General features: G+C 41.0%; 1 protein-coding gene across 4 annotated transcripts in view; it reads left to right on the top strand.

Annotated features, from left to right (window-relative positions):
- LOC127579566 (protein-tyrosine sulfotransferase 2-like) overlaps nucleotides 1–11,531 on the top strand; it is a 76,585-nt gene extending 65,054 nt beyond the window's left edge. For 3 of the 4 annotated variants that reach the window (XM_052032435.1, XM_052032436.1, XM_052032434.1), the window contains one exon: nucleotides 5,465–11,531. The gene's annotated coding sequence lies outside the window, so the exon portion shown is untranslated. The remainder of the gene's footprint in view (nucleotides 1–5,464) is intronic. The other variant, XR_007957702.1, reaches the window with a different exon arrangement.
- The last annotated feature ends 827 nt before the right edge of the window (nucleotides 11,532–12,358 follow it).

The following is a 12,358-nucleotide window of genomic DNA, read 5'->3' as shown; positions in this document are numbered from 1 at the left end:
AGTCCCCTCTCATCCTCCTTCTCTCCAAAGAGAAAAGCCCTAGTTTGCTCAACCTATCCTCATAAGGCATGCTTTCCAATCCAGGCAACATCCTTGTAAATCTCCTCTGCACCCTCTCTAAAGCTTCCACATCCTTCTTATAATGAGGCAACCAGAACTGAACACAATACCCCAAGTGTGGTCTGACCAGAGTTCTATAGAGCTGCAACATCACCTCGCGGCTCTTGAACTCAATACCCTGACTAATGAAGGCCAACACTCCATACGCCCTTTTAACAACCCTATCAACCTGCATGGCAACCTTGAGGGATCTATGGATGTGGACCCCAAGATCCCTCTGTTCCTCCACACTGTTAAGAGTCCTGCCATTAACCTTATATTCTGCCTTCAAATTCAATCTCCCGAAGTGTATCACTTCACACTTACCCAGGTTGAACTCCATCTGCCACTTCTCAGCCCAGCTCTGCATTCTATCAATATCCTGTTGTAATCTACAGCAACCTACTACACTATCCACAACACCACCAACCTTTGTATCATCAGCAAACTTACTAACCCACCCTTCCACATCCTCATCCAAGTCATTTATAAAAATCACAGAGAGCAGGGGTCCCAGAACGGATCCCTGCGGAACACCACTGGTCACCGACCTTCAGGCAGAATACACTCCATCTACCACCACTCTTTGTCTTCTCTGAGCGAGCCAATTCTGAATCCACACAGCCAAGTTTCCCTGGATCCCATGCCTTCTGACTTTCTAAATGAGCTTTCCATGAGGAACCTTATCAAATGCCTTACTAAAGTCTATGTACACCACATTCACTGCTCTACCTTTATCAATGTGCTTTGTCACATCCTCAAAGAATTCAATCAGGCTCGTGAGGCACAACCTGCCCCTCACTAAACCATGCTGACTGTCCCTAATCAGCCTATGCTTCTCCAAATGCCCATAAATCATGTCTTTAAGAATCTTCTCCAGTAATTTGCCCACCACTGAAGTAAGACTCACTGGTCTGTAGTCCCCAGGGTTATCCCTACTCCCTTTCTTAAACAAAGGAAGAACATTTGCCACCCTCCAATCATCTAGCACTACTCCTGTGGCCAGTGAGGATGCAAAGATCATCGCCAAAGACACAGCAATCTCTTCCCTCACTTTGTGTAATAACCTTGGATCTATCCCGTCTGGCCCCAGTGACTTATCTATCCTAATGTTTTTCAAAAGTTCCAGCCCATCCTCTTTCCTCATGTCGACATGCCCTAGCATATCAGCCTGTTGTACACTATCCTCACAATAGTCAAGGTCTCTCTCACTGGTGAATACTGAAGCAAAGTATTCATTAAGGACATCCCCTACCTCTTCCGACTCCAGGCAAGTGTTTCTTCTTTTATCCCTGATCGATCCTACCCTCACTCTAGTCATCCTCCTATTCTTCACATGCATGTAGAACACCTTGGAGTTTTCCTTGATCCTACTCACCAAGCTCACCTTATGCCCCCTTCTAGCTCTCCTAAGTCCATTCTTGAGCTCCCTCCTGGCTACCTTGTAACTTTCCAGAGCCCTGTCTGATCCATGCTTTCTAAACCTCGGGTAAGCTTCTTTCTTCCTCTTGACGAGCTATTCTATGTCTCTTGTCAACCACTACTGTCCTCACCCTGCCTCAATGGGACAAACCTATCCAGAACCCTATGCAAGTACTCCCTAAACAACCTCCACATTTCTGCTGTGCACTTCCCCAAGAACATCTGTTCCTAACTTATGCTCCCAAGTTCCTGCCTAATAGCATCATAATTCCCCCTCCCCCAGTTATATACTTTCCCATATTGTCTGCTTCTATCCCTCTCCAAGGCTATGGTAAAGGTCAAGGAGTTATGGTCACCATCTCCAAAATGCTCTCCCACCGAGAGATCTGAAACCTGATCAGGCTCATTGCCTAGTACCAGGTCCAGAATGGTCTCTCCTCTAGTCGGCCTGTCCACATACTGTGTCAGGAATCCTTCCTGGAGACACCTATCAAACACCGTCCCATCTATCCCCTTTACACTGAGGAGGTGCCAATCAATATTAGGGAAGTTGAAATCACCCATGACAACAACAGTGTTATTTTTGCACCTCTCCAAAATCTGCCTCCCGATCTGCTGCTCAGTGTCTCTGCTGCTATTGGGGGAGTCTGTAGAATACTCCCAATAGAGTAATCACTCCCTTCCTGTTACTGACTTCCACCCACACTGACTCAGTAGACAATCCCTCCAGGACATCCTCCCTTTCTACAGCTGTAGCACTGTCCCTGATGAGCAAAGCCACTCCCCCACCTCTTTTACCTCCATCCCTGTTCCTTTTGAAACATCTAAACCCCGGAATATCCAGCAGCCACTCCTGCCCTTGCGACAACCAAGTTTCTGTAATGGCCACCACATCATAGTTCCACATATTTACCCACACTCTTAAGTTCATCACCCTTGTTCCTGATACTTCTTGCATTAATGTAGATATACTTCAGCCCATCCAACTGATTGCAATTTTGCCCTTTCAAATGCCTATCCTTCCTCACAGGCTTTCTACACTCTGCATCTACTTGTACACTAAATGCACCAACCTCTGACCTATCACTCTGGTTCCCATCCCACTGCCAAACTAGTTTAAATCCTCCCCAAAAGTTCTAGCAAACCTGCCTACAAGAATATTGGTCCTCCTCCAGTTCAGGTGTAACCCATGCTATTATTCCTTGATATATCCAGAACATAGAAAGGGAGGTAAACGTGTTCTAACCCATACTGTCTCATGGGTTGTTCTCAGCAGTAACAAAGTGATGGAAGGGATTCTTGACCATATTATTAAACAGCATCACCCAAACCTTTTCTTGCTGATAAATTTGGTTTCTGCAGGGTGCAGTTGGTTATCCCAAATTTCAGAAGTGAGGTGAGAAAAAACTGCACTTGACATCAAAGCAGCCTTTGACAGACTATTGCATCAAAACGTCCAAGAAAGTTGAAGTCGTAAGAAATCGAGGGGAAACTGTCAAGTTGCTGGAGTCATACTTAGCAGAGAGGATAGTTGTGGGAATTGGAAGTCAGTCATCTCAGTCTCAAGACATTCTACATAGTTGCATCCAAAATTTAATCATTGACTACCTAACAAAGAATCATGTGCAGATGTTTGCTGATGACTGCACGATGTGTAGTTCAGTGCACAGCCCAATGAAGCAGTCTGCCTGTAGCAAGACAGCAGCTTAAGTCTGAATAAATATCAGTAAACCTTTGTGCTACCCAAGTACCGGGCAACGACCATCACCACCAAGAGAACCTAACTACACCCCTTTGATTTACAATGGCACCATTATCATCATGGAATTCCACCTACAATTACAGCCTGGAATTCACCATCAGCCTGTCAATCAGACATCGTGGTGTATACCCTGCCTACTTACTTGCTGAAGCTTTTATACTATGTTGTATCAGGTAAAATCATACTTTGATGAAATAACTTGATGCTTGCCTGCATAAGGGCACATTGAACAATGCTCAAGAAATTGAACACATCCCATCCATCACCTTAAGTATTTATTCCCTCCACAGCCAATCCATTATTGGCAGTGTGCACAGTCAAAAAGATTATTGCAGCAATACTCAAAGGTTTTTTCAATAGCATCTCAGCTTATTTTAATAAAAGAATTGCATAAGCTGCCAGTAAATGGAGAACATCACCGACTGCAACCCGCACAGAATCTATACTTGGACATGTATTACTGTTCATTTGTCACTGCTGAAGCAAAGTCTTAGAATTCCCTAACTAACAGCACCATGGAAATGCCATGACGACGAGTTCAAAAAGGCAGATCAATACGAGCACCTTAAAACAAATAGGAACAGACAAGAAATGCAGGCCTTGTCAACAGTATCCACTGTGAATGAATTCTAAACAAAAATAACTGAAGGTTTAAAGTTGCATTGAAGTTAACCAAGCAGGCAGTGGAGTACAAGCATGGTGTTGAGTTTCCGTTCTTGCTCCTGTAAACGGCATAAGTGACCTGTCTCTTTTGAAGTGCACCACCTTGCACGCTTCACATCTGGGGGAGAAAAATGCTTGTGTATGAACTCAACTGGTAGATGTTAATTTCAATCTGCTACTAAGTAATTCATCATTTAATTACCATTTTGCAATATCATTCCATGGATGTTTGGATCCCTTTGTGCTTATTAATTAGTTATTTTCAGCATGCTTTTGAACACTGGGGCTTCATAGCATGCCAGATTATTTTCTCAGTTGACCAAATAAACCTTTTTGTGGGGTGGGGGGGAGGGTGTTGGAAACAATCCTAGAGATACTCAGGAGGTTAGGTATCATCTGTGGAAAGAGAAACAGTTAACATTTCAGGTTGAAGAATATTCATTAAAACTGCAAAAATGAGAATACAGGTTAGTTTTAAGTTGCAGAGAAGATGGGGGAGGGATGGATAGGACGAAGGGAATATCCGATAGGCCAAGACCATGAGTACCTGCGTGATCCTGATGTTCACTAAGCCTACTGGTTAATAGATTAACAAAGTGGGTAGAGAGAAAACAAAGGGACATGTTAAGTGTGAAATGCAGATCATAGCGTTGATGAAACCTGAAACCAAAAGGTTTGTTGTCAGATTTTGCTTGGTAGCTCCTGTAAAGCATCTTAAAGTTCTGTTTCATTAAATGTGGTGTATGAATGGCAATTGTTGAATTGCCAGATCAAAATGCTACCGATGATGAAGATATTTGTGTCAGGCAGTATCTGTGGAGAAAGATTCAGATCAATGACTTTTAATCAAAGCTAGTAAACACTGGGCTGTCACTGAGTGCAAAAGGGCTAGGGTCATAAAAATGAAATTAATAACTTACTGTCTTAGAGTCACTAACTTGAATACTACATGTATTCCTTGATTTATAAATTTTCGTTAATGCTGTCTGTCTTTCACTTAATGAAGCTATTTTCCTCTATAACAAATAGCACACCACACTCTCTGCAGAGGAATATGTCATGGCAAGTCTTTTTCATTTGCAGAATGTCACTTTAAAAATATTTTCCAAGAACACATTAATTTTGTAAATCAAGGAAAGGCTTTAGTTAGAGATCCTTGCTACTTTACTGACCTCTGAGGACTCGTTACATGATTGCACAGCCGCAGCGCTATACATACCTACTGGCTGGTTAGAATACCTACCTGGCTTTGGATGGAGCTTCAGTCAATGTTATGATATCCATGGCTGGCCATTGATAACCCTGGTTTCCTGACCCTGATGTTTGCTGCTTTGGAGCTTGTGCTCACCATGCACATAATCCCATCGTGTTCTCAATAAATACCGTCTGTGGCAATGGAAGCAACCAACTAATCAAAACAGAAACCAAGCTAAAACAAATTTTACATGCTGAGGAAACAGTATAGAGATTTACACTATTTTGAAGTTTGTTCATTTAATGCAAAGTCGTCTTTTCCAGGGACACCAGATTAACTCACAGACAAAACAGAAAATGAAGAAACAACTGAAAACAACTTAGATTGAAAGCAACAAAATCTGCTGATACAACCTTGCATTCATGCTGTGGTGTGTTTGATGGATAACATAAATCTGTGACAATCGTATTTGAATCTTGACATTTTGTGAAGGAAGTTACTTTAATGATACTTTCTTCCCCAAAGCTAACCATACTTAATGTTTCCAAGGCGAAGTCATTAGTGCAATGATTTTCTGTGCATTTTCAGATTGTAAGTAATGTTATATCACAAGTCTCCTGTGTGATTGTTTTGTTTTTAATTTGGTCATGTTCTGTCCAGTGTGCATTTATTGATTATAATGCCTTGAGCAGTACTTTAAGCTGCTGTGTCATTTCCAATCGCCACTATGACAATCAAGAATGTATAATCCTTAAGGCTTTTTCCTACTAAGTATGTTTAATATTGGATACCAGAGGCTGTATTTGATGAAATATTGCTGTTCTATCACATTAAAACCTACAGCTTACCTAGAGGATATTCACTGTGTCAAAAATATTCAAGCAAAAGGTTAAAAAAAATAACAACTTACATTTAACAAGCATACGCTAACTTCAGTTTGTCTTAAGCTCGAACAAAGTCTTTTTTTAAATTCTTTTTAGAACCATAGAACAGTACAGCACAATACAGGCCCTTCGGCCCTCCATGTTGTGCTGACCTTTAAACCTCGCCTAAGACTATCTAACCCCTTCCTCCCACATATCCCCCTATTTTAAATTCCTCCATACGCTTATCTAACAATCTCTTGAATTTGACCAACGTACCTGCCTCCACCACCACCCCAGGCAGCGCATTCCATGCCCCAACCACTCTCTGGGTAAAAAAACCTCCCTCTGATTTCTCCCTTGAACTTCCCACCCATTACTTTAAAGCCATGCCCTCTTGTATTGAGCATTGGTGTCCTGGGAAAGAGGCGCTGGCTGTCTACTATCTATTCCTCTTAATATTTTGTATACCTCTATCATGTCTCCCCTCATCCTCCTTCTCTCCAATGAGTAAAGCCCTATCTCCCTTAGTCTTTCTTCATAATCCATACTCTCCAAACCAGGCAGCATCCTGGTAAATCTCCTCTGCACCCTTTCCAACGCTTCCACATCCTTCCTATAATGAGGTGACCAGAATTGGACACAGTACTCTAAATGTGATCTAACCAAAGTTTTGTAGAGCTGCATCATTACCTCGCGGCTCTTAAACTCGATCCCATGACTTATGAAAGCTAACATCCCATAAGCTTTCTTAACTACCCTATCCACCTGTGAAGCAACTTTCAGTGATCTGTGGATATGAACCCCCAGATCCCTCTGTTCCTCCACACTACCCAGTATCCTGCCATTAACCTTGTACTCTGCCTTGGAGTTTGTCCTTCCAAAGTGTACCACCTCACACTTCTCTGGATTGAACTCCATCTGCCACTTCTCAGCCCAGCTCTGCATCCTATTAATATCCTTCTGCAATCTTCTACAGTCCTCCACACTATCCACAACACCACCAACCTTTGTGTCATCTGCAAACTTGCTAACCCACCCTTCTACCCCTTCATCCAAGACATTAATAAATATCACGAAAAGTAGAGGTCCCAGAACCAATCCTTATGGGACACCGCTAGTCACAGCCCTCCAATCCGAATGCACTCCCTCCACCACAACCCTCTGTTTTCAACAGGCAAACCAATTTTGAATCCACACGGCCAAGCTTCCCTGGATCCCATGCCCTCTGACCTTCTGAAAAAGCCTACCATGTGGAACCTTGTCAAACGCCTTAGTAAAATCCATGCAGACCACATCCACTGCACTACCCTCATCAATCTGCCTGGTCACCTCCTCAAAGAATCCTATCAGGCTTGTGAGACAGTGTTCTAAGTGGCTTCTGTATAGATTCTTCTCCCTTTTTGTGATTTCTTCTTTTTGAGTAAGTTATCTGGTGGATAATGCTGCCCCACCTGAAATTCCTAACAATTTTGCGAAGAGCTCCCAAATTATAAATCTCAGTAAGAATCTGAGCTGAATTGGACTCATCTGCATTCATTGAAATTCAGGTTATGACAGCAAATATTTTTTTTTACCTCGAGCTTTTAAGCAATAGAGTTGATGGAGGCCAGTTTCCTTAATATTATATATGTTTTCAATGAAGAAACAATGTAGAGTAGGAGTAGGCATTCAGTCCTTTGACCCTGTATCGTTAAGTAGTCCAGGTGTGATCTCATCAAGACCCTGTATAATTTTAAAAGTGCCATGTGACAGAGGATATAACAGATTTTGATACAATATTCTCAGAAATAATTTTGTACTAAACTTCAAAGTCACTTATGCCATATAACTTGGACTCTAAAAGCAAACAGGTCAAGATTAAAAGTAATCCTGCAAAGGCGATTTCTTCAATATTCAATAGTTCTAATTTCCTTAATTTTCCTCATCGGACGTTCAGTTTGCAAAATAGATTAACTTTCTGGGATTATGTTACACATAAATTGACTGTCAAATTTGTCCCAAGGACAGAATCTGCATTTTAAGCTAATTAAACATGTATAAAGCATTTTCCAGTGCATCTGAGAAATACAAACTGTTAAACTCACATGTTTTTATATATCAAAAGAAAATGACTCATCCTGATCCATATATCGATAAGCTTTCTGTTCTGATATCAGCATTATAAATTAATTCTGCATTTTACTTCAGTGCTTTATTCTTTTTTTATACAGGATGGAGACCCTAAACTGTACTGCATACGTGAATGGAGCTTGACCAGGTTCCAAGCATAGCTTGACAGCTGCAAAATTCTGTACTCCTACCAATAAATCCTAGTGCTTTTTGGTATTTTCAGTTCCTTTGCTGGCCTTATGCTATTTTTAATGGCATTTTACCTTTGATTTTGCATCTGTTTGGTCATCTACAACTATTCCCCCCCCCACACCCACCCAAACCCCATTCTTCTTCTATTTTATGAGGTTAGAGCAATGTTTCTATTTTTCCCAAAGAGTACAACACCTCACATCGATCTGTGTATAGTTCATTTGGCCTCCAACTACTCAATCCATGTCTGAGTTTTTTTTTGAAAGCTTCCTAATGTTTTAACTAAACCATCACCTTTGTTAACAGGTCCTTTGTTCGAATCATTCTGAAGTTCTTGCAATAAGTTATACTCTTAGTATTAGCTTTATCCCTTGGTTTGATACAATATTTGTATGGTTCTACAAATAGTCCCAAATACAAATCATTGGTATAAATTATGATTAACCGTGGTTCAATTATTTGATCAGTCGCCTTTCTCCATTTTTGAATGGCTATTACTTATCCCAACTCTCTAATTCTCTGATTTCCACATTTTAATTTGCTGTCCATTTACTTGAATTCACGTGCTCTATCCTTTTTTATGAGCCTTCTGAATGTTACATTATCAAATGTTCTTTGTTTCTTCCTTCTTGCAAGCCACTGAAAGGTATTGAAGAATCACAGTGCAGATGCGTGAAATCTGAAATAAAAACAGTGCTGGAAATATTCAGCAGGTTAGGAAGTATCTGTTGAGAGAGAGAGAGAGAGACAATGTTAACCTTTTAAAATGTTAATTCTCTTTCTCTCTATAAAGCTGTCTGATTTGCTGATACTTAAATCTTTTATGTAGTTTAAATTTATAATTGCAAGATATAATCAAAAAAAAGTAACATCCTTCTGGTCTGCCCCTTCAAGTCAAATGGAGTAAAAACTGCCAATTCAAAACTAGTTTTCCTGTTGCTTCAGTCACTGAATTAAATTTGTTACTAATTATTAGGTGAGACTTGTCTCGAATGTTTACTAAATCCCTGAAATGTTTAACTGTCCTTTTTTTTCCTTTTTCCTTTGTCCATCCTATTTGTAAAAATATTATCATTTTGATGCTGCAACAGGTTGTACACTGGCCTTTCATCTGTGGAATCTTGACTTTTCGTCCAGCTGGACAGATAGGATGAAAGTTTCTCTTTCAAGTTGCACTGGAGTAAATTTGTTTGGTAGCCTTGAGGCAAATTTTGGTGGACAGGAGTCTGCAGTACAAAGCTTTACTGAATTGGTTTTAAATGCCACTCTTGCTAAGGACACAGGATTGCTACCTAGGTAAAACATGAAGTGCTCTTTTAAAGTTCATGCCGAGACACATTGTTCAGGTGGACGAGAAGGAATGTTGTTCTCCATTTAATTATGTGATTTGGAATGCTTGATTTTAATCTTGGTTATGTAAAAGAGATTTGCCTAAAAATTGTATTGTGTATGACTGTTTATTAGCACCACACGATTGAAATTTTGTTATGTTTAAATTGCAAACACGTAGATAAACTCCACTAATCGAAATCCAGGCTTCAATGTACTCTGGCACACATAAAGCATACAGAACACGTGGAGTGACATCATCCATGGAACAAAGCTCGTTTGTAGTACTGGCAGCTGAAATTGGGTCACATTTTTTCCATTTGGAAAAATTATTGCCTACTCTCAGGGAAATGTTTATTCATTGTGCTCCATGTATTGCAACTTTGCTATTTAAGAGGCTACTCACTCATTTGTACTTTGTTTCAGTGAAGTGTGGAGGCTATGGCAAGTTATTAGACTGATGGTGGATGAGATATACAATCGTTACTCCACATGTTTCCTATTTGACATAAATGATTTTGTGGTGTTACTGCTGTGTTGGGTGTACAAGTTGGAGCTATGGGACAGTCAAGCTGGACAGGACACCTACCTGGAAATCCCAAGCAAGGAGGAAAAGAAGACCCTGTCCCCAATGAATGGTCAGGGAACCTCATATCTCTTTCACTTCTCTAAGAAATGATGCAGAGGCTCAGGTTTTCCACGTCAATTGTGACATGTCCGTGTCAACCTGAGAATGGAGCTCCATCCATGCACCTGTGTATGGACTACTCTCTCCACAAATATTAAGGTCATTGTCAACTTGAATTTCCGAGATTCCAGACCATTCTGGGTAGCAGCTGCTGATTTACCCATATGTCCATGTGTCCTATATACTAGAGCATCAGAGAGGTCACAACAGTACTTGAGGTAAAGGAAGTTCTTGAATTGCAAAAGCATGCAGATTTGTAGGAATTATAGCATTCCTGAAGGTGTTGAGAGTGATGAAGTCCACTTGCATCAGAATTTGTTATAGCATGGGTGGTGGTTCTCTAGAATTTTCTGCGCCAGAGGGTTGTGTAGGCTAGATTATTGGAGCTATTTAATGAGATAAATTTTTGAAAGATCGAAAAATTGAGGACTATGGGAACTGGCACAGCTGAGGCATGGGGCAGATCAGCCATGTTGATAGTGAGTGTCAGGGAAGACTTGAAAGATCAGATAGTTTACTATTTTCATGTGTGTCAAATAAGGCTACACTTGGAAAGAATGCAGCTCTGCATGAGGGATGAGGGCTACCACTCCCTGATGCAACTCACTTTTTATCAGGAGAAAACTTCTCAAGGTAAATGCTATGTAAATGGGAAAGGGTCAAAGTCTCAGGGTAATAGATTTCGTCTTGAAAGTGGCAGTGGATCTTTGGAATTTTCTTCCCAAGGGGGCATTGGGGGTTCAGTTGCAGAATATATTCAAGACCAAGATGGATAGATTTTTAGCTATCAAGGAATATGAAGTTCATGCAGCAGAGTGGTCCTGAAGTAGAGTTAGCTGTGATCTTATTGAATGATACGTCAGGGCCCAAATGGTCTACTTCTTATGCTCTTCGTGTCCTTCCTTGGACTCTAACTGGTGTCTAAGTATAGCTTGGTGGAAGCTCAACGCCTTTTGCTAATTGCTATGGAATTGCCAGAAGCTTCTGGAGAAAACTGCTTTGGTACTTGATGCGATTCCAGTGGCTAAACCCTTCTGGATGCCCTGCAGTACCCTGGTTTTCATAAAGTCTGAACCTAATAAAATTTGACCGTGCATCTGCAAGAAAACTTGCTTAACCATGCAACAACTCCATTTTGTTATTGAGGGCAGGAGTCCACTGAAAAAAAGTTACCACTGTGATGTGTTTGTTCTTGAACATGTACAATAAATGAAAGATGTAGTTGACACAAAGGATATTGCGCCTTGCAGTGGTCTGTCTTTCCAAAGCTTTCCTCTTCGTTCTATCTGTACGTTTCATTGAAATAGGCTGAAATGATTTGCAGAAAAGTTTTTAGTTTAAATTGCAGGGTATCAATAAAAACGGAGACTTATTAATTACACAGTAATATTAATTGTTATTAATTGTTCAGTGATATTGTGTTAACTCTTCTGGGTGTACAATGATTCACTGTCCCACTTTCAGTGCATCTGGTTGTGATGGAAGACTGTGTGCACCTGCATATCCCCACTGGCACTGTAGTGGGCCTGGACATCCAAATACCTGCCTTGGCCTGAATCGTACAATTGAAATCCCTGCCTCACTAAGTTTTGCAATAACATCAGCAATCAACTCTTTAATGGTAGCTGAAAGCTCCATGATGGATCTAGTTTGCTCTCAGTTCTCATCTCTGTGCTCTTGAAGAACAGCAGTATGATCCTGGGTGCCAAAAGGCAGAGCACTGACTGGAGTGGCCTAATAGACTGCTGAGGAATGAATACTTTGGGTGATCCTCTGCCTTTGGTTCATCAGAAGCAAAAACACCTCCATGAGTTGCAGCCCTGTGCTGGTATCAACACCAGCTGCTTCTGAGGTGAATGATAATTGTGAGGGGTGAGTGCCTGGCTCTACATGAAATCCTCCCTCATGCATCTTGACACCTCTTGTGTGCCTTTTGGCAGGCCACGTAAGGCACCACACATTTCATCAACCACCTATCCATTGTATGTTCTCCTGTCATGGTCCTTGTCCATTCTCTAATGTGATATTTCCGG

This window comes from Pristis pectinata, chromosome 17 (assembly GCF_009764475.1).
Source record: "Pristis pectinata isolate sPriPec2 chromosome 17, sPriPec2.1.pri, whole genome shotgun sequence".
Taxonomy (NCBI): Eukaryota; Metazoa; Chordata; class Chondrichthyes; order Rhinopristiformes; family Pristidae; genus Pristis; species Pristis pectinata.
This window is presented reverse-complemented; position numbering and strand designations above follow the sequence as displayed.